General features: G+C 43.4%; 1 long non-coding RNA gene and 1 pseudogene across 1 annotated transcript; both read right to left on the bottom strand.

Moving 5' to 3' along the window:
* Positions 1-75: 75 nt before the first annotated feature.
* Positions 76-7163, bottom strand: LOC149320480 (uncharacterized; annotated as a pseudogene).
* Positions 7164-12517: 5354 nt separating this feature from the next.
* Positions 12518-21820, bottom strand: LOC149320479 (uncharacterized). The gene is made up of 3 exons (XR_016278956.1): positions 21734-21820; positions 16362-16488; positions 12518-12594 (listed from the first exon to the last, which is right to left on the bottom strand). It is a non-coding gene; the product is annotated as an uncharacterized LOC149320479 (long non-coding RNA).
* Positions 21821-25867: the final 4047 nt, after the last annotated feature.

Below are 25867 nucleotides of genomic sequence, written 5' to 3'. Positions count from 1 at the left end.
CTTACCTGGTTCTCTAGAGATCTTGCAGTGCCCAAACTATAGGCAACCGGGCCCTCCAGGGCAGATCTTTCCCTTTCACTCTGAAGAAGAGAGGATCCCAATCTGGCCTCTGAAGCCATTGTGCCACCTGGCAAAGAAGACAGGAGAGAAAGGAAGACTGAATGAGACTATTTCTGCATTTCCACATGCACAAAAGAAAAAGGAGAATCTGAATCTGAGTGATGTTGAGAAGTGGTGACTTTGTTCATCCTTGGAGGGATTATGGGTAAACTGGTGCAATTTCCACACATTTTATATTCAGGCTCCTTCCTTGATTTGTACTGCACCCAAATCACAGGATCTGAGAGTTGTGTATTATAAAACCAGTTAACGCATGTAAACAATATAAAACGGTGTAAAAGAGAAAATTAAATAGGCTAAAGGTGTATGAAACCACCTGAGAAGATAAAGCAAGGCCATCCAAACTGTGAGGCAGGTTTATTGCTGAACATAAAGAAAACAAAAATAAGAACCACAGAAAATTTACACAGATTCAACCTTGACAATGAGGAAATAGAAACAGTAAAATGATGTTCATACCTGGGGTCAAGTATTGATCAGAGTGGGGACTGCAGTCAAGAAATCATAAGAAGAACAAGACTGGGGAAGACAGCTATGAGAGAACTAGAAAATCCTAAAGCATAAAGACATACAACTGAGCACAAAAGTTAGAATCATACAAGCCACTGCATTCCCTATTACCAGGGATGGATGTGAGAGCTGGACAGTCAAGGAAGCGGATAGGAAGAGAATTAACTCATTTGAGATGGGTGCGGGAGAAGAGTGCTGAGGTTACTATGGACAGCCAAGAAGTCAAACAAATGGGCCCTAGAGCAGATGAAACCGGAAATCCCTCTGTAAGCCAAGATGACAAGACTGAGGCTGTCGTACTTTGGCCACATCATGAGAAGGAAGGATTATTTTTTCATTGGAAAAGAATATAATGCTGGGAAAGGTGGAGAGAAGTAGAAAGAGAGGAAGGCCACATGCCAGATGGATGGACTCTATTAAGAAGGTTGTGGGTATGCATTTGCCGGACCTGAGCAGAGCAGTGGAGCATTGGGAGTCTTGCAGTTGTCTCATCTACAGAGTCGTCATAGATCAAGATTGACTCAAGGGTGGATAACAACAACAAAGAATGTATATGTATAGCAGTGTTTTTGGCTTTCCTTTGGTCATGTCAGCCCAGCTTGTTGGGGACAATTAGCTTACACTTCGTAAACAGTTTGTGGAACCAGGAACAGGCACATAGCAAGGATAAGACCACAGCCAACTGTTTATACGGGGAAGAGCAGCTAGGAAGGAACTAGAGAAGATCCTAGAAAGTAAAGGCATGCAGAATTGTCCAAGCCATTGTATTCCTCTAAGGCTGAGAGAGTGTGGCTTGCCCAAGACCACCCAGTGGGTTTCTATGGCTGAGCTGGGATTTGAACCCTGGTCTCCAGAGTCACAGTCCAACACTGGACATTCAGATCAACTAATATGCTGGGGAGGGGGGTTGTTGGTCGATATATCCTCAGAGAGAATCTGGCCTTCCTATGAGGCTGAGAGAGTGTGACTTGCTCATAGTGACTGGGTCATTCGGTCTCCATGGCTGAGCTGGTCTCCAATGTAATAATTTAACTCCGGGGATTTAGATGAACTGCTCTGCTCTGGATTTTTTTGGGCAGATGTCTTCAAAGGGGTCCACCATGCCCTTCTTCTGAGGCTGAGAGAGTGTGATTCCCCCAAGTTCACCCAGCAAGCCACCAGCCTGACTGGCCTCAGGAGAGAGCCCACGAACACCTGCCCTGGTGAGACATTGAGGAAGACCCAGCAGGCTGACTCAGTTTGCTGTCGCATGAGGTTTTGGGACTTTTCACAGTCAAGAAGTTGTGCTTCAGTGGGAGACATTGTTTAATGCTTCGGAAACTTTTCTTTTCCATGGTGCTCTACCTCTTTGATTCAAATTTTATTCTAAGCCACTCTGAGAGAAAAATGGAACAGAAATCAAATAAATCAATCATGACTGCTCATTATATAATAAATATCTTGAAAGTGTTCAAAGATATTAAGTTTTTGCTGCAAAGGGAGAACAAGTTGCCAATTTTTGCTCCTGAGGGAGCTTGCAGCAACCAACCCACGCAGGTTCCCTCCACATCAAAAAGAACCTGCTAAAAGCAGTTTTTCCTTGATATGCGCAGCTGCTGTCATGAGTACAACATTGCCGCACTGCTGTACATCGATGCAGCAAGTGTGGCGCAATGACATGCAGACACTGCGCTGTGCTTGTGCCATCATGGCAGCCCCCAGGTAGACGGGGTCGCATCATGATGGTATCGCCACCATCTGCTAGGGCTTGGGAGCATGTGGAAACCCCACACTCCCGGGCCCTAATTCTGGCACCAGGGCACCACAAAGTGCTTATTTGAACCGGGCCTACGGTGCCATTTCCAGGATGCAAAAAGGAGCCACTTTTTGTGGCTCCTTTTCACACCCTGGAAAGACCAGATTGGGGTTGCAGTGTGCGGTTGCCGCAGCTCCGATCTGACTGTAAAAGGGGCGGCTAGAAGCCACCCCGTGGGGGCAGGGTACACAGCCCCAATGGCTTAAAAAGAAAGGAACTGGGTATGTTTAGCCTGGAGAAGAAAGGGTTAAGGGGCCAGAGAATCATAGAGTTGGAAGAGACCACAAGTGCCATCCAGTCCAACCCCATTCTGCCATGCAGGAACTCACAATCAAAGCATCTCTGACAGATGACCGTCCAACCTCTGCTTAAAGACCTCCAAGGAAGGAGAATGTGCTCAACTGTGGAACAGTTCTTACTGTCAGGAAGGTCTTCCTAATGTTGAGGTAGATATGGTAGCTCTGTTTAAGTATTGAAGGGGTGTCATATAGAGGATGGAGCAAGCTTGTATTCTGCTCTTTCAGAAAACAGAATCCTGAACAATGGATGAAAGCTAAAGGAAAATATTCCAAATATATTATTCTATGATCCAAACTATTACACTGAGTAATATATGGGAATTATGATTCTGTATGGTGTGGTAGGGGATGTGTGGGCAGTCAGCATCTTGGTTTGTGTCAAGGCTTAATACCTGTGTCCTGATCTGTGTCGGGTGTCTACCTGTAGGCAAGTACCTGTTTGAGCTTTGGAGGCTGCCTGTAGGTGAGTAAATGTCTGCATTCCCTCTCAGACCTCAGAACAGCAGAACTATAAAGGCAGATTGGAAGGGAAGCAGAAGAATTGGAGTTCACCACAAACTAGTCCCTCAGTAATGGATGGAACAGGGACAAGAGCTTCCAATTCTGTCTCACTACACACATTTCAACATTACCTGATCCCTTCTTCAGGAGGACGTCCTGCTCATTTTTCTCTTCACCACAGGCTTGCTCCTATGCCAAGCTGGATCTGCCACTTCACCTCCATTCACATAGACGAATTTACAATGCTTTTGTTCACAAATGACCATCATTAAGACTGGGCTTGCCACTTCATTACCATACATAAAGGATTTTGAATGTGAATTGACATTCCCACACACCATATCTAGGTCTGTCTCTGGCTTATCACTCCTACAAGATCTCTCTACAACTGATTTTATAGACTAACAGGATAAATCTTTTACTTTCATACACAGATAGGCTGGAATTATACATTCCCTTAATTTGTTTTAGAAGGAGAAATGAGATATTTTGAAACTCTCCAAACAAGCCAAGCTCAGATGATCCCTCTTCTCATATCATGTCAGGCAACCAATAAAGATCTGCACAGGTACTTAAATGATATGTGTTTGATAGCGATTCCACTGAGGTCTGGCTCACTATACCTATCAGGAAATTTTCCGCTTTAAAACAAAAATAAGCTGACCTCTGTGACTGATCAGGGGAATATTGCAGATGCTTCCTTGGTTTCAGTAAGGCTTTGTCCTCTGTTGGTTTTTTTGATGTGGATGTAGATGTCCAAACTGGCTAAAGCTCTTTTCCCCCCCTTTTATTTCAAAACATATAAAGACGTTCACAACACACGGTTACAGACAAAAACAGAAAATGAAATCAAGAAAGAAAAAAGAAAACCATCCTATACATATATAATGTCTATATAACACTAAAACTAAACTACATAAAACTAATGCCATAAACACAATCTAATTAATTACAAACTAACCTAAACTATCTAAAACACATAAGAACTCTGCCCCAATTAAATTGAAATGGGAAAATAAAAGAAACCTATAGTTCTTAAGGTTCCCGGTCGATTATACGCAATAGTTCAAATCTATTTCTTACATTGGTATAATGACTGAGTTTGCTTTCTTCTTCATCTTAATTCTGATTTTTGTTATGAGCATTTAGTGGTCTGGGCCAGTCAGCTCCTGGTCTGGTTTTGGCCACAAGGATAGAGCTTCTCTATCTTCTTCCAATTGTTTAGTCTATCTGTTTTTTTCTGTTTACCATTTGTGTTTACCATTTGGTCATGCCCAATTTCCCTAGCATTGAGCCAGGATAGTTAAAGTGGTCTCAAGCTGGCTTACTTCTGCAGTCTGTTTTGGCCCTTTAAGTCAACAGTCTTGTTTTCTCACAATACACCTTGAAACTAGAACAAGTCCCAAACACGTTCAACTCCTGCAAAAGAACTTGAAATGAGTCAAATGGGTATCATTATCACAAGTTTATCTGCAGAAGCCCTCAACCTATACTCTCATTTTTTAACCCTCACCTCATATATTCTCTCATTTTGTCGATTATCTCTCAGTAGCATTTCCAATGCCAAAATAAAAAGCAAATATGAGAGGAGACATCCTTGCCTGGTTCCTTTTTGTATCTCTATCAATGCTGGGACATTGCCATTTATTAAAATCTTAGCTTTTCAAGTTGAATATATTGTCTTTATAGCCCACACAAAGTTCTTTCCACAATCCACTATTTTCAATTCTTGAAATAAATAATTCCAAGAAATAGTCTCAAAAGCTTTCTCCACATCTAAAAAGATCTGGAATGCCTTTTTCTCATGATGAAGTTCAAAATATTCAATAACGTTCAAAACAATTCTTACATTACTACTTATTTTTCCCCCCAAAATTCACTCATCTTCAGAAATATGCTTCCTCTCATTAGGTGAAAATCAAATATCCTACAGTCTTTATGTAATAAAGAAATAGGTCGGTAATTTTTTGTATCTGTCCCACCCATTCCCTCTTTCAGAATCACTGTGATATAACCATATTTCCATGAATTCAACACCTCCACCAAGTACTCCATTACATACCGTCTTGAAAGGTTTAATTAACTAATCTTCAAGTCCCTTAAAATATACTGCTATTAGTCCTTCTTGGCATAATATTGGCTAAAAATCTTCCTGTATTTCATCTTTTCAGCTGGTTTCTCCCTATGTGGTTTTTTTAAAAAATGTAAATGTAGATTTGTACTCGAGTGAAGCTCTTTCCATATTCCATATAGGGAAGGTTTTTCCTTTGTATGGATTCTTTCATGTGAATGTAAAGTTTTCTTATAAGAGAAGACCTTTCCACATCCTATGTACATTTATATGGTTTTCCACTGTATGGGTTATTTGATGTGAATGTAAAAACTTTTTATACAAGGTCTTTCTACAGTCTATGCATTTAAATGGTTTCTATTGTGTGTGAGTTCTTTGATGTGAATGTAAACTGTCACTACGAGAAAAACTCTTTTCACATACCATGCATTTATATGCTTTCTCCCCAGTGTGTGCCGTTTGATGTAAAAGTAGATGCGTACTCCGAGTGAAGCTCTTTCCACATTCCATGCATTTATATGGTTTCTCCCCTGTGTGTGTTCTTTGATGTAAATGTAAACTGTCACCACGAGAAAAACTCTTTCCACATTGCATGCATTTATATGGTTTCTCCCCTGTATGGGTTCTGTGATGGAAATGTAGTTTTGTACTCTGACTGAAGCTCTTTCCACATTCCATGCATTTATAAGGTTTCTCCCCTGTGTGGATTCTTTGATGTAAAGTTAGATATCCAGAAAGAACAAAGCTCTTCCCACAGTCTGTACATTTATATGGTTTCTCCTTTCTGTGGGTTTTTTTATGTGTTTGTAGACTATTCCGAAGAGAATAGGCCTTTCCACATTCTATACATTTATATGGTCTCTGCCCTGTGTGAGTTTTTTTATGTAAACGTAAAGTGTCACCACGAGAAAAAATCTTTCCGCATTCCATGCATTTATATGGTTTCTCCACTGTGTGAATTCTTTGATGTGAATGACTGAAGCTCTTTCCACGTTCCATGCATTTACATGGTCTCTCTTCCATGTGAATTCTAAAGTGTATGATTAATTGTGATTTACATCTGAATATTCTCCCACAGACAGGACATTTAACTTGATTTGGGCATGAAGTTAGAAATTCAGAACGATCAGCATCCTGAGAGGCAAAGCACTTCTTCAAATTTTTCATTTGGGTTTCCCTTTTTCTTTCCAGTCCCTTCTGACTTCCAAACTCCTCTTTTTCCACAAAAAGCTTCATTATTTCACATGATGCCACAGGTGGCTCCACATAATGCTCATCCTTCTTTTCATTACCTGCTTGAGGAAAAAGATGATCCCATTATGAACAAAGCACAAAAACCATGGATACAGTCAAGAATCATTCTCAATTACTTCCTTTATCAAAAAATCTCATTTCTTTTAACATGCCTTACTGAACTCTACCTTCCCTTTGGAATATGCTACTCTCTTAGCCAAGAGCATCAATTTCATTCTGGTCAATTTCCCCCTTAGCTCCACTAAGCACAGATGTCTGCCTCTCATAGAATCCTAGAGCTGGAAGAGACTACAAGGGCCATCCATTACAACCCCATTCTGCCATGCAGGAAATCTCAATCAAAGCATCTCCGACAGATGGCCATCCAGCCTCTGCTTAAAGACCTCCAAAGAAGGAGCCTCCACCAAACTCTGAGGAAGTGTGTTCCACTGTCGAACAGCCCTTACTGTCAGGCAGTTTCTCCTATTTAGGGTTGCCATGTCCCACCCCCTGGCGGAACAATCCCACTTTCCTACTATGCAGGGGCGCCCCGTCCTGGTTTGTTCCTGGACCCGGGATTGCCCTGGGTACGCTGCCCTGCTGCCGCTGGCGCCAGCTGTGCTGGCTGTTGCATGCGGCCCTTGCACTGTGCTGCGCGCCGCCGCCTGTTGCCCTGCGCGTGCTTTCAGGGCCGCGCGCAGGGCTAAATAAGAGGAGTTTCTCCTCCTGGGGCTGGCTGGCCAATGGCTGCTGGCAGGAGGCGGGCTGTTGCAGCTCCAGTCTGCCCCCATTGGCCAGCCAGCCTCAAGAGGAAGAGCTCCTCCTCTGGTCCCCACGTGGGCTGGCCCAGGCCCGGTGAGGATGCAGAGGCCAGTGGAGGAGGAGGTAGCAAGAGGAGGGAGGAAGAGGGAGGAAGAAGGAGGAAGATGGAGGAGGAGGGAGGAAGGAAGGAAGCAGGAAGAAGAATAGCAGGAGAAGGAAGAAGAAGAAAGAGTAGCAGGAGGAGGAAGAGGGAGGAAGAGTAGCATGAAGAGGAAGAGGGAGGAAGAGCAGCAGGAAGAAGAAGAAGAGTAGCAGGAGGAGGAAGAGGGAGGAAGAGTAGCATGAAGAGGAAGAGGGAGGAAGAGTAGCAGGAAGAAGAAGAAGAGTAGCAGGAGGAGGAGGAGGAGGAGGAAGAAGAGGAGGAGGAGGATTTCCATTCCATTTGTACAGGTCTGCTTTGTTTTAACAATGATAGTGGTGATGATGATGATGACGATGATGATGATATCAGTCAGTTTCTGAGGCATGCACTCACTCTTTCTGAAGGTGAGACAGTGTGACTTTCCAAAGTGCGTTTCTGTGTATTTTCGGTGCTTTTAATGCTAAAAGGTCTGCTTTAACAATGATGGTGATGGTGGTGGTGATGGTGGTGGTGATATTGATATCAGCCAGCTTCTGAGGCACGGCCAATGTAAGTTGCTCTGATTTTTACAAACTCACGGCCAATTACACACTTCTGAGAAGTACAGTTGAATCTGAGGGCAATCCCACTTCTTGTTAAACCACCTTGACATGTTCCATATGCATAGCCCTGTTAAACCATGCTAAGTGTTAAACCCAAGGGGTTTGGTTATGCAATAAGCCTCTGAAATATGCAAGAGGCAATGTTAAAATAAAGCCACGTTCAATGCCCAAATGTGCTGTTTGGAATGGGGGGTGGGGGGTTGGCCAGAAAGGGAAGTACATTTCTGCCATCTGTCTAGGAATAATGTCAAAATGTCCTCCATTTTGATCATGCCTAAGAAACATGCATTTATATTTAAAAAATTAAAAAATCTTTTGTGTGTCCTCCATTGTAAAAAAAAATAAAAATAAAAATAAAAAAAAAGTGTCCTACATTTGAAAATGTTGTCCTACATTTGTCCCGGTTTGGAGATCCTGAGTTATGGCAACCATACTCCTATTGTTGAGGTGGAATCTCTTTTCCTGCAGCTTGCGTCCATTGTTCAGAGTACCTGGAGCAGCAGAAAACAAGCTTGCTCCCTCGTCAATATAACATCCCTTCAAATATTTAAAAAGGACTATCATATCACCTCTTAACCTTCTTTTCTCCAGACTGAACATTCACAGCTCCCTGAGTCGTTCCTCATAGGGCATGGTTTCCAGACCCTTCACCATTTTAGTCGCCCTCCTTTGGACACGCTCCAGTTTCTCAACATCCTTTTTGAATTGTGGTGGCCAGAACTGGACACAATATTCCAGGTGGGGCCTGACCAGAGCAGAATACAGTGGCACTATTACTTCTCTTGATCTAGACACTATACTTTATTGATTCAGCCTAAAATCACATTGGCCTTGTTAGCTGCCGCAGGACAGAGCCCTGTGGGACCCCACTGGTCACTTCTCTGTTACATGGGTTCCGCCGGTCAATCAGTAACAAATCCATGTAACAGTTACCTTGTCTAGCCCACATTTTACAAGCTTATTTCCAAGAATGTCATGGGGAACTCTGTCAAAGCCTTACTGATATCAAGATATACTATGTCCACAGCACTCCCTTAATCTACCAAGCTGGTAATTTTATCAAAGAATGAGATCAGATTTGCCTGCTCCAGAATGATCTGCTCTAGATTATTTCCTGGTATTGTTATCAGACTAACTGGATGATAATTGTTGGGATCCTCTTTTTTCCCCTTTTTGAAGATGGGGACAACGTTTGTGCTCCTCCAGTCTGCTAGAACTTCTCCTGTTCTCCAGGAGTTCTCAACAATTATTGCCAATGGCTCCGATATTACATTAGCCAGCTCTTTTAATACCCTTGGATGTAGTTCATCTGGTCCTGGAGACTTAAATTCATTTACATTAACAAGGTATTCCTGTACTATCTCTTTATTTATTCTGTGCTGAGTTTCCCCTATTCTGTCCTCTACTCCATTATCCTCAGGTTGAGCACCTTTTTCCTTTTCTGAGAAGACTGAAGCAAAGAAGGTGTTGAGTAATTCTGCTTTTTCTCTGTGTCCTGTTAGCATTTTGTCATCTACTCCACGCAGTGGCCCTATCGTTTCCTTCTTCTTCCTTTTGTTGCGGACATATCCATAAAAGCTCTTTTTATTCTTCTTAACCTCTCTAGCAAGCCTGAGTTCATTTTGTGCTTTAGCTTTTCTGACTTTACCTCTACACATGCTTGCTATTTTTCTGAATTCCTCTTTGGTGATTTCCCCATTTTTCTATTTCTTATACATGCTCCGTTTAAAAGTTAACTCAGGTGAAAGTTCCTTAGTCATCCATCTTGGTTTCTTGAGACATCTCCCATTTTTCTTCCTCATTGGAACTGTTTGAAATGGTGCCTTCAGCATCTCCCTTTTGAGAAAGTCCGACCCGTCTTGAACTCCCTTCTCTTTTAGTATTGCTGACCATGGGATCACCCCCAGTATTTCTCTAAGTTTACGGAAATCAGCTTTCCTAAAGTCTAGAATGCGTGTCTGACTATGCCTGGGTTCTCCTTTCCACTGTATAGCAAACTCCAGGAGAACATAGTCACTTCCACCAAAGGATCCCACCACTTGCACCCCATTAACCAAGTCATCCTTGTTGGTTAGGTTCAGATCTAAAATAGCTGACCTCCTTGTTGCCTCTTCCACCTTTTGGACAATGAAATTGTCTTCGAGGCAAGTAAGGAATGTGCAAGACCTTGAGGAAGTCACCCATCACTACTACATCTCCCCTTTCAGAGTGTGTAGTCATCTGTTTTAGAAAGGCATCGTCCAATTCCTCCATCTGACTTGGGGGTCTCTACCATAACATCCTTGTTGTTTCCCTCCCCTTTAATTTTTATCCAGATGCTCTCCACCTGACTGCCAATATTGATGTCCTGGATCTCTTCACTGTTGTAAATATCTCTGACATATAGTGCTATTCCTCCTCATTTCCCGTTTGACCTATTACTCTTTAAAAGGTTATATCCCTCTATTTATAGATTCCAATCATGAGACTCATCCCACCAGGTTTCAGTGATGCCTATTATATCATATTTGCTTTGTTGTACTGGGAGTTTGAGTTCATCTTGTTCATTCCCCATGCTCTATGCATTAGTGTAGAGACATTTATATGTGTTCCCTTTACTTGCTGCATGTGCAAATATTTTTGCCTCCCACTGTTGGGTCTTTGCACTGTTTGTCTTGTTCCCTCTATGACAGTTTGACTATTTTCTCTACCCCTTTTGCCTTTCAGAACATTGTCTCCCTCCCCTGTATATCTCAGTTTAAAGCCCTCCTGTGATGGTTCCCTTGGGAGCAATGCCCTGTGCGGGGCCCTTACTCTCAGGGAGTCCCTTAAAAGAACTATTTTTCCGCTGCCACCACTCAGTGAATTGTCAATGAACTATATTTCCCAAGCACACACTGAGACTTGCTTGGAAGAGAGATCTAGTTTCCTTTCTTGCTAACCCAAAGCAATCTGTAACCGAGTTAAGGCACGTGTATAGGAGCAAAGAGATAGCAGATGCTTTTAAAAGAAAGAGTTTATTTTAAAGAAATAATATAGAATAGGAAGGTATCACTCATGCCAGGCCTCCTTGCCTTGCAGGTCAGAAAACACAGTTACAAAGATATTCATTTCAGGCAAGCTATTAGGTAAACATAACCAAAAAGACCTAGACGTACTGACTAACACTGTTCCTGAACTACTCACACAATGATGGGATTTGTAGTCCTTGTGGAGTTCTTGGAATCAGGGAGCTGGCTCCTTGCCAACTCTACCTGCATTCCTGAGCCGGTCCTCCGGCTGCTCAGAGGACAAAGACAAGCCTCTGGTTTCCCCAAGCAAAGCCAAGATGGAGAACAAAGGACACATGGTCCTACAGGGGTATTTAAAGCCCTCTCTTGGAATCTTTTGAAACTGCCGCTCTGGCACTGGTGATTGGCCAAGTGAGCCTTACGTCAGCTATGATGCCACAGCTCATTAGCATGTGATGTCATCTCTCATTAGCATGTACCTCCTCCCAGATTAACCCTTTGTAGTTCAGGAGAAGTCCTCAGGTGACTGGGACCAGTCATCACACCTCCTGATCAAATTTTTGAGTCTATTGGCAAAGAAGTTTTTGCCAACTGATGTGAGATGCAACCCATCCCTTGCCAGAGGTCCCTCCTTATGGAACCGCAGCCCATGATCCAAGGATCCATAACGTTCTTGGTGACACCATCTACGGAGCCACCTGTTCACATCCGCCCTTTTCCTCTCCCTTCCTGGACCATGCCCTTCAACTGGCAGAAGAGATGAGATGACAACCTGCGCATCCATCTCTTTCAGCTTCCTACCCAGAGCCTCATAATCCCTTATGATATTCTGAAGGCTGAGCCTTGCAGTATCATTGCTTCCCACATGAACCAAAAGAAAGGGGTAATGGTCAGTAGGCTTGACAAGTCTTTTCAGCCTCTCTGTCACATCACGGATCTCATTCCTCTTGTGACAGAACAGTAGTTTCCATTTTTGTAAGCTGATGAGAACCAAAGGAAACTCACAGGTGCAGCAAGGCTAGAATAAGAAGAGAAAACTTGCTAAAATGAAATAATTAATTTCCTACTTCAAATCCTTTCTAACTGTCCCCAGTCAAAGGAAGTCTCTGCTCAGAAACAAAAGGGAAGGTGGGCCAAGTCCAAGAGTACATACTCTACCCTGCTCTTCTGGAATCTGAGTGGAAATCTACAAACATGAATCACACCATAATACACAGTTCAGTGTCCATACTGAGGACAAAACAAACAAATGCATAGCACATGGAAAGAGTATGAGTCATAATGAAGAACAATGTTCACATTCATACATTTGTCTTGGGCCAGAAGGCACCAGTTACTTTCAGTTTACCTGGATCCTTCACAATTCAGTTATAGATTGGACTGTTCTCAGTAAAATTAACCAAAAGCTGAAAACTTCATCAACAACACAAAACCCTTAATCCTCAGACAAGAAATGCTTTCAGTACACATCTAGGCAATTACCTGCAGGTCTCTCCCCTTCCACAGAGCCCTGGTCAAAGAGGTCTTTGCCTTCTTCCAGATAGGAGACAAGATCTGGTTTGGGATATTCTTTCAAATAAAACAGAGAGATGATAGTTAGTACTCTGTAAAAAATTCTTAGGCATTCTCTATTTGTTCCTTCATACTCAAACATTGCCTGTTCACTCTGATTTCTCCCACCACACCAAAACAAACAAACAAACAAATAACAAACCAACAAAAAGTAGAGATGTGTACACTGGTATATCTCCTGAGCAGACAGGCACTCGCTATTTAGCAACAGCCTCTGGAGCTTGGCAAACAGGTTTAGAAAACAGGGGTGTCTTGTGTGGGTGTTTAGCAGGGGATTTTGAGGATGAAACCCAGAGTTCTGTTTCAGCCCCTACATAAGTCTACTGAATATGGACAGTGAGGGAGCTGCTGCAGTCACCTGCAACAGATGTGGTATGTTTGTGCTCCTGGCTATGGATGTGGCTATGGATAACTTCTCCTAGACCAAGTGCAAGTTAATATCCCTGCTGGTGGAGAAGGTCCAGCAGCTGGAGGTCTGAATATGTACGCTTGAGCATATTAGAGAATAAGAGGTTTTCCTAGACATAGTGGAACAGACAGAGAAAATTTCTGGGGAGGAAGTCATTTCTCATCCCCAGTTCCTGGAGGAATGTGACACACAGAAGTAGGAATACCAGGGATCGTTCTGTGAACTTGCAGCTACAGAACCAATTTTGTGCTCTCCCCTTAACAGGAATGATGAGGAACAGCAGCAGGGTCACTGCTCAGGGAAGGTGCAGGAGACCTTGTTAGAATCAGCACAGGGAATGGCTGTCTTGGAGCAGGCACATTGTGGCCATGGGAAATTAAATGATGAGGGGTGCATAAACAGTGGTTTGTGGACCTGACAAGATGTCTTGGGAAAATATCCATGATATGACAGTGAGGTTGACAAGACCTGTCAAGCCTGCTGACATTACTCCTTCCTTTTGGTCCATAGAATCATAGAGTTGGAAGAGACCACAGGGGCCATCCAGTCCAACCCCCTGCCATGCAGGAAATCACAATCAAAGCATCCCCGACAGATGCCATCCAGCCTCTGCTTGAAGACCTCCAAGGAAGGAGAATCCACTACACTCCGAGGAAGTGTGTTCCACTGTCGAACAGCCCTTACTGTCAGGAAGTTCCTCCTAATGTTGAGGTGGAATGTCTTTTCCTGCAGTTTGCATCCATTGCTTCGGGTCCTAGTCTCTGGAGCAGCAGAAAACAAGCTTGCTCTCTCCTCAATATGACATCCCTTCAAATATTTAAACAGGGCTATCATATCACCTCTTAAACTTCTCTTCTCCAGGCTAAACATCCCCAGCTCCCTGAGTCGTTCCTCGTAGGGCATGGTTTCCAGACCTTTCACCATTCTAGTCGCCCTCCTTTGGACACGCTCCAGTTTTTCAATGTCCTTTTTGAATTGTGGTGCCCAGAACTGGACACAATATTCCAGGTGGGGCCTGACCAGAGCAGAATATAGTGGCACTATGACTTCCCTTGATCTAGACACTATACTTCTATTGATGCAGCCTAAAATCACATTGGCCTTGTTAGCTGCCGCATCACATTGATACTGAACCAATGATACTGCAAGGAACATCCTTCAAAATATCAAGAGGGATTATGAGACTCTGGTAGGAAACTGAAAGTGTTAGATGTATAAGTTGTTATCTTATCTCTTCTCCTAGTTGAAAAGCATAGTCCAGAAAGGGAGAGGAAAACAGTGCAGGTGAATAACTGGATCTGCACATGGTGCCATTGAGAACAATTTGGATTCTTGGACTATGGCCTGTGGTTTAAGGAGAGGGTACTTCTGGCAAGGGATGGATTGCACCTCACACCAGTAAGAAGAAATGTTTCTTCCGACAGTCTCAAAAATTTGATCAGGAGGCTTTAAATTGAGTTATGTGGAGGAAGAAGGCAATATTCTAGGGAGCACAAGTTCATCAAGGACTGGGGATAACAGCCAAAAAGTTATAGAAAGAACAAGGCAAATAGTGCAAGGACCAAACATTGAGAGGGGCATCCCATTGTCTTATATGTCTCTACACTAATGCACAGTGCATGAGAAATAAATAAGATGAATTTCCAGCACAGCAAACGAAATATAATAATAATAATAAAAATTTTATTTATATACCGCTATTCCAAGGATCACAGTGGTGCACAGTAAGAGATAAAAAACAGTTAAAAACATCACAAACCCCAGTACCCCCAGAAAATAACAACAATTAACAATAACAACAATAGACAACCGAACAGCTCCCCATACAAATGGCTGTGTAGAATGGAATACAACATAACACTGCCAAGGGGAAAAGAATGACAGACAAGGCTCATGGGGGAAAAGCCTGGCGGAACAAGAAGGTCTTTAAATCCTTCTTAAAAACATCAAGGGAGGAGGAAGTATGGAGCTCATTGGGGAGGGAGTTCCAGAGATGTGGGGCTGAAATAGAAAAAGCCCTCCGAATTGATACATAACGAGCATCTGGAACTCTTAATAGATGTCTCTCACCCGATCTGAGTGTGCGGGGCGGATTATATGATAGAATAGGCATCACTGAAAGCTGGTGGGATAAGTCTCATGATTGAAATATAGTAATAGAGGGTATAATTTTTTAAAGAGCAAAAGGCCAAATAGGAAAGAAGGAGAAGTAGCATTATATGTCAGGGACGTTTACACCTGTGAAGAGGTCCAGGACTTAAATCCTTAAAGCCAGGTGCACAGCATCTGGATAAAAATTCAAGAGGAAAGAAACAACAGGCATGTTATTGTGGGAGTCTACTACAGCATTGGACGATAGCTTTCTAGAACAGATGACTGCACACTCAAAAAGGAGAGATGTGGAGCCAAAACAGACGACAGAAGTAATCCACCTTGAGACCACGTTAACTGCCCTGGCTCAATACTAGGAAATTGTGGGCACTGTAGTTTTGTGTGACATTGAGTGTTCTTTGTCAGAGAGTTGCAGTATCATAATGAACTGCAGTTTCCTAAATTCTCAGTTAAAGTAAATCATAGAATCATAGAGTTGGAAGAGACCACAAGGGCCATCCAGTCCAACCCCTGCCATGCAGTGTCAAGCTGGACTATTTCTGCAGTCTGTTTTGGCCCGAAGTAGTTGTGGATGACTATAATTATGCTAATATTTGCTGGAAGTCAAACTAAGTCAAAAATGGATGGTCCAGCAAATTCTTGACTTACCTGGAAGACAATTAAACTGTTGAAAAGGTGGAAGGTACCAAAAAAGCCCTTTTATTGTTCTTAACCTCTCTAGCAAGCCTAAGTTCATTCTGCACTTTAGCTTTTCTGACATTATCCCTAAACATTAGCTTTTCTGACTTTACTTCCTAAACAATAGGAAGATACATCTTGACAGTAAGTGCTGTTCGGCAGTGGAACACTCTCCCTTGGAGAGTGGTGGAGTCTCCTTCTTTGCATTTTGTTTTAACAGAAGCTGGAGGGCCATCTGCCAGGGGTGCTTTGATTGTGTATTCCTGCATGGCAGGGGGTTGGATTGATCTCTTCCATCTGTATGATTCGATGATGATACAGCTGTAGAATATTTAATGGCCTGAGACACCTGTGTTTGCCAAACTCATCCTCAATGCTCAGCAATAAATTTAATATCTGCCGCCTCTGGAGTCTTAGCGGCTTGTTTGTCTTTCATTAATTGCAACAGGAGATATGAAAGGCCTGGATGTGTCCTCACTGACCACTAGACTATACAGTGGAAAATGCCTCAAACAGGATTCGTTTCCATAAGGATCAATCCCCTGAAGGAAAAAGGTGTCCTTACCCAGAGAGGCCACATGGCCATAAATCTCCAGCATGACATCCTTGTAGAGAGCCCTCTGGCCTGGTTCCAGGAGGTCCCACTCCCCCTTGGTGAAATACACAGCCACCTCCTCGAAGGAGATCAGAGGCTGAAAAAGAGAAAACAACAGCACTTTACCAATCATAAATAATGTCTTCTTAATATGATTCCATCTAGACAGAAACATTCACTCTACTCAACCCACTGTCGAAAAGGGTTGAATGAAGGAAGTATAATTTGAAAAATCGGCTGAGATCTTACGTTGGTATTGCATTGTTTAAATCTACACAAGTGGAGCATGTATGTACAACATCATGTAAATCAACAGCACTCTATAAATAAAGTTTAATAACAATTATAATAATACTGTCCTGATTAGGATATGCAACTCTTGTGGAGAATGGCAACATTGTATAACTGAACAAAGATACCAAACGGGCAACTGAATGCACAACAAAATGCATTACCATAGAGTTGGAAGAGACCATAAAGGCCATCCAGTCCAACTCCTTCCATCCAGGAAGAAACAGTAAAAACACTCCCATCCAGCCTCTGTTTAAAAACAGCCTCCAAAGAAGAAGACTCTAATGCACTCCAAAGCAGCAATGTATTTCACTGTGAAGCAGCTACTACTCTCAGGAAATTACTCTTAAGATTTGTGAGGAATCTCTTTTCCTGTCATTTGAATCCACTACTCTGTGTCTGAGTCCCTGGAACAGCAGTAAACAAGGTTTCTCCATTCTCAATACGCCATCTCTTCAGATATTTAAACATGACTACCATGTCACCAGTCCTAGGAAATTATCACACTAGGTCCTAATGCAGCAACAATTGTGGAAATGAAAAGAAAAAGAAACAATAGGATTATAGCGCTCTTTATTTTCACACTTTTGCGCTTTCACATGAAAACACAACTCCAAACATCTAGAATTGAATGACTGCTTCTAGACATATCAACAACTGATTCAATGTTACATGGGAATGGACTGTTGAGTGCATGTGCCATTTCCATTTTAAATTTCCTGTGATGGCTGATGCTCTCAGAATCCATTTAAATATTAAATAGCCCTGGCTGCCTGCAGTCACTTGTAAATACAAAGATCTCTGATTGGTCTTCTCAGAAACCATTTAAATTTTAAATAGACCTGGCTGCAGCCCACAGCCACTTCTAAATACAAAGATCCAGGGCTGGTCCTGTAGCCATTCAAACTTTACATTGTTCTGGCTCTTCAAAATGCCAAATGAAGAGTGATTGCCTTTTGACCCTGGCTATCATGTTTCAATCACAGTATTGTTAAGGCTATTCATGGGATGGCCTGAAAATAGTTTGTTCCACTTTAGTTGCTGGATCATCCTGGGAGAAGTCAAGATTTTGTGTGATGTCATCTGAAAATCTTATGTGCATTTCCACAATTATCCCGGGATTTTGCCTTTTTTGTCCTCCCCCCTCCCCCTCCCCCATAATCTCCTTAGTCTTTTCTATCCTCAAGATGGAAAGCAAGTGCTTTCAATCCTCAAGAGAAACAAGTCATGCCAGACAAATCTTATCTCTTTTTCTGATAAAATTATCAGCTTGTTAGATGAAGGGAATGCAGTGGATATAGCATATCTTGATTTCACTAAGGCCTTTGACAAGGTTTCCCATGACATTCTTGCAAACAAGCTTGTAAAATGTGGGATAGACAAGGCAACTGTTACATGGATTTGTAATTGGATGACTGGCCAAAGCCAAAATGTGCTGAACAATGACTCCTTTTCATCCTGGAGAGAAGTGACCAGTGGGGTCCCACAGGGCTCTGTCCTGGGCCCAGTGCTATTCAACATCTTTATCACAGAATCATAGAATCGTAGAGTTGGAAGAGACCGCAAGGGCCATCCAGTCCAACCCCCTGCCATGCAGGAAATCACAATCAAAGCACCCCCAACAGATGGCCATCCAGCCTCTGCTTAAAGACCTCCAAGGAAGGAGAATCCACTGCACTCCGAGGGAGTGCATTCCACTGTCGAACAGCCCTTACTGTCAGGACGTTCTTCCTAATGTTGAGGTGGAATCTCTTTTCCTGGAGCTTGCATCCATTGTTCCGGGTCCTGTTCTCTGGAGCAGCAGAAAACAAGCTTGCTCCCTCCTCAATATGACATCCTTTCAAATATTTAAACAGAGCTATCATATCACCTCTTAACCTTCTCTTCTCCAGGCTAAACATCCCCAGCTCCTTTAGTTGTTCCTCATAGGGCAAAGTTTCCAGACCTTTCACCATTTTAGTCGCCCTCCTCTGGACACGCTCCAGTTTCTCAATGTCCTTTTTGAATTGTGGTGTCCAGAAATGGACACAATATTCCAGGTGGGGCCTGACCAGAGCAGAATATAGTGGCACTATGACTTCCCTTGATCTAGACACTATACTTTTATTGATACAGCCTAAAATTGCATTGGCCTTGTTAGCTGCCGCATCGCACTGTTGACTCATGTTCAACTTATTGTCTACTTGGACTCCTAGATCCCTTTCACATGTACTTTCATTCAGCCATGTGTCTCCCATCCTATATCTCTGCATTTCATTTTTCTGCCTTAAGTGCAGTACCTTACATTTCTCTGTGTTGAATTTCATTTTGTTAGCTTTGGCCCAGCTTTCTAGTCTATTCAGATCATTTTGAATGTTGATCCTGTCCTCTGGAGTATTAGCTATTCCTCCTAATTTGGTGTCATCTGCAAATTTGATAAGTATGCTCCCAATTCTGTCATCCAGGTCATTGATAAAGATGTTGAATAGCACTGGGCCCAGGACAGAGCCCTGTGGGACCCCACTGGTCACTTCTCTCCAGGATGAAAAGGAGCCATTGTTGAGCACCCTTTGGGTTCGCCCAGTCAACCAATTACAAATCCATGTAACAGTTACCTAGTCTAGCCCACATTTTACAAGCTTGTTTGCAAGAATGTCAGGGGGAATCTTATCAAAGGCCTCACTGAAATCAAGATATACTATATCCACAGCATTCCCTTCATCTACCAAGCTGGTAATTTTATCAAAGAAAGAGATCAGATTTGTATGGCATGACTTGTTTCTCTGAAACCCGTGTTGACTTTTAGTGATTATGGCATTGCCTTCTAGATGTTCACAGACTCTCTGTTTAATGATCTGCTCCACAATCTTTCCTGGTATTGATGTCAGACTAACTGGACGATAATTGTTGGGATCCTCTCTTTTCCACTTTTTGAAGATGGGGACAATGTTTGCCCTCCTCCAGTCTGCTGGGATTTCTCCTGTTTTCCAGGAGTTTTCAAATATGATTGCCAATGGCTCGGATATTACATTTGCCAGTTCTTTTAATACCCTTGGATGGAGTTCATCTGGTCCCGGAGACTTAAATTCATTTAGATTAATAAGGTGTTCCTCTACTATCTCTTTACTTATTCTGTGCTGAAATTCCCCTATTCTGTCCTCTGCTCCATTATCCTCAGGTTGAGCACCCTTTGCCTTTTCTGAGAAGACTGAGGCAAAGAAGGTGTTGAGTAATTCTGCCTTTTCTCTGTCCTCTGTTAGCATTTTGCCATCTTCTCCACGCAGTGGCCCTACCATTTCCTTCTTCTTCCTTTTACTGTGGACATATCCAAAAAAGCCCTTTTTGTTGTTCTTAACCTCTCTAGCAAGCCTGAGTTCATTCTGCGTTTTAGCTTTTCTGACTTTACCCCTACATAGGATCGCTATTTCTTTGAATTCCTTTTTTGTGATTTCCCCCTTTTTCCATTTCTTATACATGTTCCATTTCAAACTTAGCTCCGTTGAAAGTTCCTTAGTCATCCATCCTGGTTTCTTGAGACACCTCCGGTTTTTCTTTCTCACTGGAACTGTTTGAAATTGTGCCTTCAGTATCTGTCTTTTGAGAAAGTCCCATCCGGCCTGAACTCCCTTCCCTTTTAGTATTTCTGACCACGGGCTCACCCTCAATACTTCTCTAAGTTTACTGAAATCTGCTCTCCTAAAGTCTAGAATGCATGTTTGACTATGCCTGGCTTCACCTTTCCATTGTATAACAAACTCCAGGAGAACATGGTCACTTCCACCTAATGATTTAGATGACAGAACTGGGGTCATGCTCATCAAATTTGCAGATGACACCAAATGAGGAGGAATAGTTAATACTCCAGAGCACAGGATCAAAATTCAAAATGACCTGAATAGACTAGAAATCTGGGCCAAAGCTAACAAAATGAACTTCAACAGGGAGAAATGTAAGGTACTACACTTAGAGCAGAAAAATAAAAAGCACAGATATAGGATGCGGGACATCTGTCTGAATGAAACTACGCTTGAAAGGGATCTGGGAGTCGAAGTAGACCACAAATTGAACATGAGTCAACAGTGCGATGCGGCAGCTAACAAGGTCAATGCAATGCATCAATAGAAGTATAGTGTCTAGATCAAAGGAAGTCATAGTGCCACACTATTCTGCTTTGGTAAAGCCCCACCTGGAATATTGGATGTTCCAAAACTGGAGCGTGTCCAAAGGAGGGCAACTAAAATGGTGATGGGTCTGAAAACCATGTCTTTCATTAATTAATCCTATGAGGAACAATTTAGGGAGCTGGGGATGTTTTGTCTGGAGAAGAGAAGGTTAAGAGGTGATATGATAGCCCTGTTTAAGTATTTGAAGGGATGTCATATTGAGCTTGTTTTCTGCTGCTCCAGAGTAGCAATGGAGCAATGGCTGCAAGCTACAGGAAAAGGGATTCCACCTCAACATTAGGAAGAACTTCCTGACAGTAAGGGCTGTTCAACAGTGGAATACACTCCTTCAGAGTGTAATGGCGTCTCCTTCCTTAAACAGAAGCTGGATGGCCATCTGTCGGGGATGCTTTGATTGAGAGTTCCTGAATGGCAGGAGGTTAGACTGGTCTCCTCCAAGTCTATGATTCTATGATTCAATATGACATCTCTTCAAATATTTATAGATGGCTATTATGTCACCACTTAACTTTCTCTTCTCTAGGATAAACATACCCAGATGTCTCAGCCATTCCTGGTAGATCATGGTTTCCACATCTTTCCATATTTTGGTCATCCTCTTTTGAATTTGCTCCAGCTTGTCCACAGCTTCTTGAATTGTGGTGCCTAAAACTGAACACAGGCCCATCGATGCAAAAATGTGCCAGAGCATGTAGAAGAGTACCATAACCACTTCTGAAACCTTGGACCGAATGCAGATGTTCCACACCAGACCAAGCCATCCCATGGCTTTCATAGAGGAAGCTATACAGGGCAGAGAGACCAGTATCGCTCCGGTTCTATTTGCTTTGCCTTTTCTGGACCTCAAATAGTTTAGTTGGACATATTATTTCATAGCAGATTTCTTACCTGGTTCTCTAGAGATCTTGCAGTGCCCAAACTATAGGCAACCGGGCCCTCCAGGGCAGATCTTTCCCTTTCACTCTGAAGAAGAGAGGATCCCAATCTGGCCTCTGAAGCCATTGTGCCACCTGGCAAAGAAGACAGGAGAGAAAGGAAGACTGAATGAGACTATTTCTGCATTTCCACATGCACAAAAGAAAAAGGAGAATCGGAATCTGGGTAATGTTGAGAAGTGGTGACTTTGTGCATTCTTGGAGGGATTATGGGTAAACTGGTGCAATTTCCACACATTTGGCATTCAGGGCTCCAAGCTCTTTCCTTTTTCTTTTTTAGAGGGCAGCTCCAGACTTTTGTCTCTGCCACTGAAACCCCCGAGGAGCCCTGTGACATTCTCTTGGAGTTATGTCCAATAATGTGGACATACAGCATTGCAACCTGAGATTTATACTGCACCCAAATCACAGGCTCTGAGAATTGTGTATAATAAAATCAGTTAACCCAGTTAAATAATATAAAACAGTGTAAAAGAGAAAATTAAATAGGCTAAAGGTATATGAAACCACTTAAGAAGATAAAGCAAGGCAATCCAAACTGGTGAGGAAAGTTTTAAAGAATTTAAAGCCCTTACATATATTTAGCTTTGGGTAGAAGGCTTCTCTGGAGGGGGGACAGAGTGAAACAGTGGCATTTGAGATGGTCATGACTAAGGAGATTGCATGGGACTGAGTTCCAAGAAAATGGGGATAGGACTCTTCAGATGATGAGGGGAAATGGAGAAGAACAAAGTGGTAGCAGCAGGTTTTCTTTTCCTTTTCTAGAAAGCCCAAATTCCTCCCTGTTTTATGGCAACTTGCTCCCAGGAAAATGCATACAGGATTTCAGCCTAATATGGCTGGCTTTCAAAATATTGAGGGAAATGGAGAAGAGCAAAGCAACAAGAGGCTCCCTCCTTATTTTACAGGGACTGGCAGACATAGAATTAGAATTCAGAGATCTCCAAATGCCTCTCAGGACACAGACCTTAGTCGATAGGAAAGTTCCTGCTGCCAACTTTTTTTCAGCTAGTGCCAAAAGGGCTCTTCCTCCAAATAAAGTGCAAGCAGGATTTCAGCACAAAGTTTGCCTTTCAAAGGAAAAAAAAGCCCCGCAATATACAAATCCCTTCCTATTCTACAGTGAATTATTATTATTATTATTATTATTATTATTATTATTAATCACTTACCAAGGATAGTTCTTGTAGGGTGTGGGGGAAGAACTCCTAGAAAAGTGTTGCCCAGATTTGGGGGGAAGGAGCCCCTGCAGATGGAGGAGGAGGAAGAGAAAGCAGGAGGCAGAGGAGGCTTTGGAGGCTGGCTCAGGCTCTGGGATGCTGGGGGACAAGAGGGATCCCTTTGGGGGGAGGAGTGTAGGACACCAGGACTAGGGCTCCTCCTACCTCCCTCCTCTCCCTCCACCCCACAAAACACACTGCCACTGGAGGGTGCCCTCCCAGCTCCTTCTCTCCTGCTGAGGGTGTCTTCCTACAAGACAAAATGGGATTGGCCTAGATGGCCCTTGGGGGATGTCTTCCCAGTTCATGATACTATGGTCCTCCCCTTGGCCGCTCTCTCTGTCTCTCCCCTTCTTACCTCTCTATGCTCTTATCTCTTTTGGGACTGAAGGGAGGCAATTCCTCCTCCCCTTCCCAAAGATTTCCCAAAGACCATCAGCCTGTGCTCCATAGATTCCAGCAAAGGCTTTGGTTGTGGAGGAGATCACTAAAAGCTATGGACTGCTCTTAGGGAAATGGATGCAGCTCACCATCTGGTTGCCCTGAGGCCTAAACCTGGACTCAGGACTAGAAGCAGGGTAACCAGACATCCTTCTTTCTCAGGACATGTCCTCCATTTCAACCTTCTGTCCAGGAGGAATGTCAAAAGCTCCATTTGGAGCATGGCTAAGCACCATGGATTTCTATGTACAGGAGTGTCCTCCCTTTCTTCTTGAATGTCCTACATTTGGCGGTTCCTTGTCCTCCTTTGCAGTTGGGACATCTGGCTAGTCGTGTGAGTTGTTGTGTTTATCTCCCATGTCTTGGCTGGTTGGAAATCAGAGTGCCTCTGAGCATAAGCAAAGTGCCTAATGATACCCAGGAGCAATGGCTTGGCTCTTGTTTGGGTGCCTCTCCTTTTCCGACCACTGAGCAGCCAATGCCAGTCTGGATCTCCCAAGCTTGACTCAGGCTTGCATCCTTCCGAGGTCGCTAAAATGAGTACCCAGACTGTTGGGGGCAAATTAGCTTACTTGCTGTTCACCGCTATGATCTTTGGAATAGCGGTATATAAATAAAACAAATTATTATTAATTATTATTATATTGTGCCAGAACCCATCTGGATCTGCAGTCTGCCAATGGGGCCAAGGGGGAGGATGCTCCTCAGAAAGGCCTGGAAAGGGATGTGGGTCTGCCTGGGAAGGGACTCTGTGGGGTGGCCTTTTCATTGGTAACAAGAAGCCCAAGCTTCCAAAAGACACTTTGTGGAAACAGTGGCACATAGCAAGGATAAGACCACAACAAAATGTCTCTGCTGGGAAGCACAGCTAGGAAAGAACTAGAGAAGATCCTAGAGAGTAAAGGCATGCAGCCTTTCCATGGCTGGGCTTGGATCAAGCCATAGTACTCCTCTGAGGCTGAGAGAGTGTGACTTGCCCAAGGTCACCCAGTGGGCTTCCATGGTTGAGCTGCGATTGGAACCCTGGTCTCCAGAGTCACAGTTATGGGCTTCCTCTGAGGCTGAGAGAGTGTGACTTGCTCATGGTGACTTGCTCAGTGTGCTTCCGTGGCTGAGCTGGGATTTGAACCCTAGTCTCCAGAGCTTTTGATGTGGGGTTGGCAGACTCACTTTATTCAGAGGGCATGTGTCATGGCCTTCCTCTGAGGCTGAGAGTGTGTGACTTGCTCAAAGTGACTTGCTCAGTGGGTGGATAGCCATCTTTCAGGGATGCTTTCACTGTGAGTTCCTGCATGGCAGAATGGGTTTGGGGCCAGCCCTTGGGGTCTTTTCCAACTTTAAGAATCTATTATTCTGTTTCCATGGCTGGGCTTGGATTGGAACTCTGGTCTCCAGTGTTCTAGTTCAACGCTGGGTCTTCAAATCAAATGCTATGCTCTGGGACAGGGGTAGGCAAGCTCTTTGAGCCAGGGGCCAGGTTGCTGTCCCTCATACAACTGGGGGGCCGAAGCCAAAAAGTAAATAAATAAATATTTTTTTTAAAAAAAATAATTAAATAAATAAACTGGGACAAATGTAGGACAAAATTTTCAAATGGAGGACACTTATTAAAAAATGGGGGACACGCAAAAAAATTTGCTGATTTAAAAAAAATGTTAATATAAATGCATGTTTCGGAGGCTTCTATAGACAATTGCCCACCGCTTACCCCCCTTGCCCGCCTCCTCCTGATAGGCCTAAGGCCCCACGCCCTCACGCGAGAGGCCAAAGGCTCCGGCGGCAATCGGCAGCAGGACCGGGTGGGGGCCAGTCCCAAGGCCTTGCCAGGCCGCATCCGGCCCGCAGGCCACAGGTTGCCTACCCCTGCTCTGGGAGGTTTGGCCAGATTTTTTCAGTAGGGGTCTACTATGCCTTTCCTCTGAGGCTGAAGTTCACCCAGGGAGCCACTAGCCTGCCTGGCCTCAGGAGGGGAAGGCAGCACTGAGAGCCTGCCCTGGTGAGATATAGATGGAAGAAGACCCATTTGCTGCTGCACAAGGGTTTTTTGGACTTTTCAAGGTCAAGAAGTTGTGCTTCAGTGGGAGACTTTAATGCTTCTGAAACTTTTCTGCTCCGTGGTGCTCTACCTCTTTGATCCTTATTTTTATTCTGAGCCCAGAAAACCCAGAGCAGAGCAGTTCATCTATAGACCCAGCATTGAACTAGGACACTGGAGACTAGGGTTCAAATCCCAGTTCAGCCATGGAAACAGAATCTATGAAGCACAGGCTATTGGTCTTTGGGAAAGGGGAAGGGGGAGTGTCTCCCTTCAGTCCTAAAAGGGTTAAGAGCATAGAATTCAGCTTCCTAGAGAGGTAGGAAGGAGAGGGAGGGAGGTCCAAGGGGTGGACCATAGTAGCATTGAATCCTAGAGTTGGAAGAGACCA

The sequence above is a fragment of the Sceloporus occidentalis genome, unplaced genomic scaffold (assembly GCF_023333645.1).
Source record: "Sceloporus occidentalis isolate IW3139 unplaced genomic scaffold, rSceOcc1.0.p SCAF_1, whole genome shotgun sequence".
NCBI classification, from domain to species: Eukaryota; Metazoa; Chordata; class Lepidosauria; order Squamata; family Phrynosomatidae; genus Sceloporus; species Sceloporus occidentalis.
Note: the sequence above shows the minus strand (reverse complement) of the source record. Positions and strands in the feature narration are given on the sequence as shown.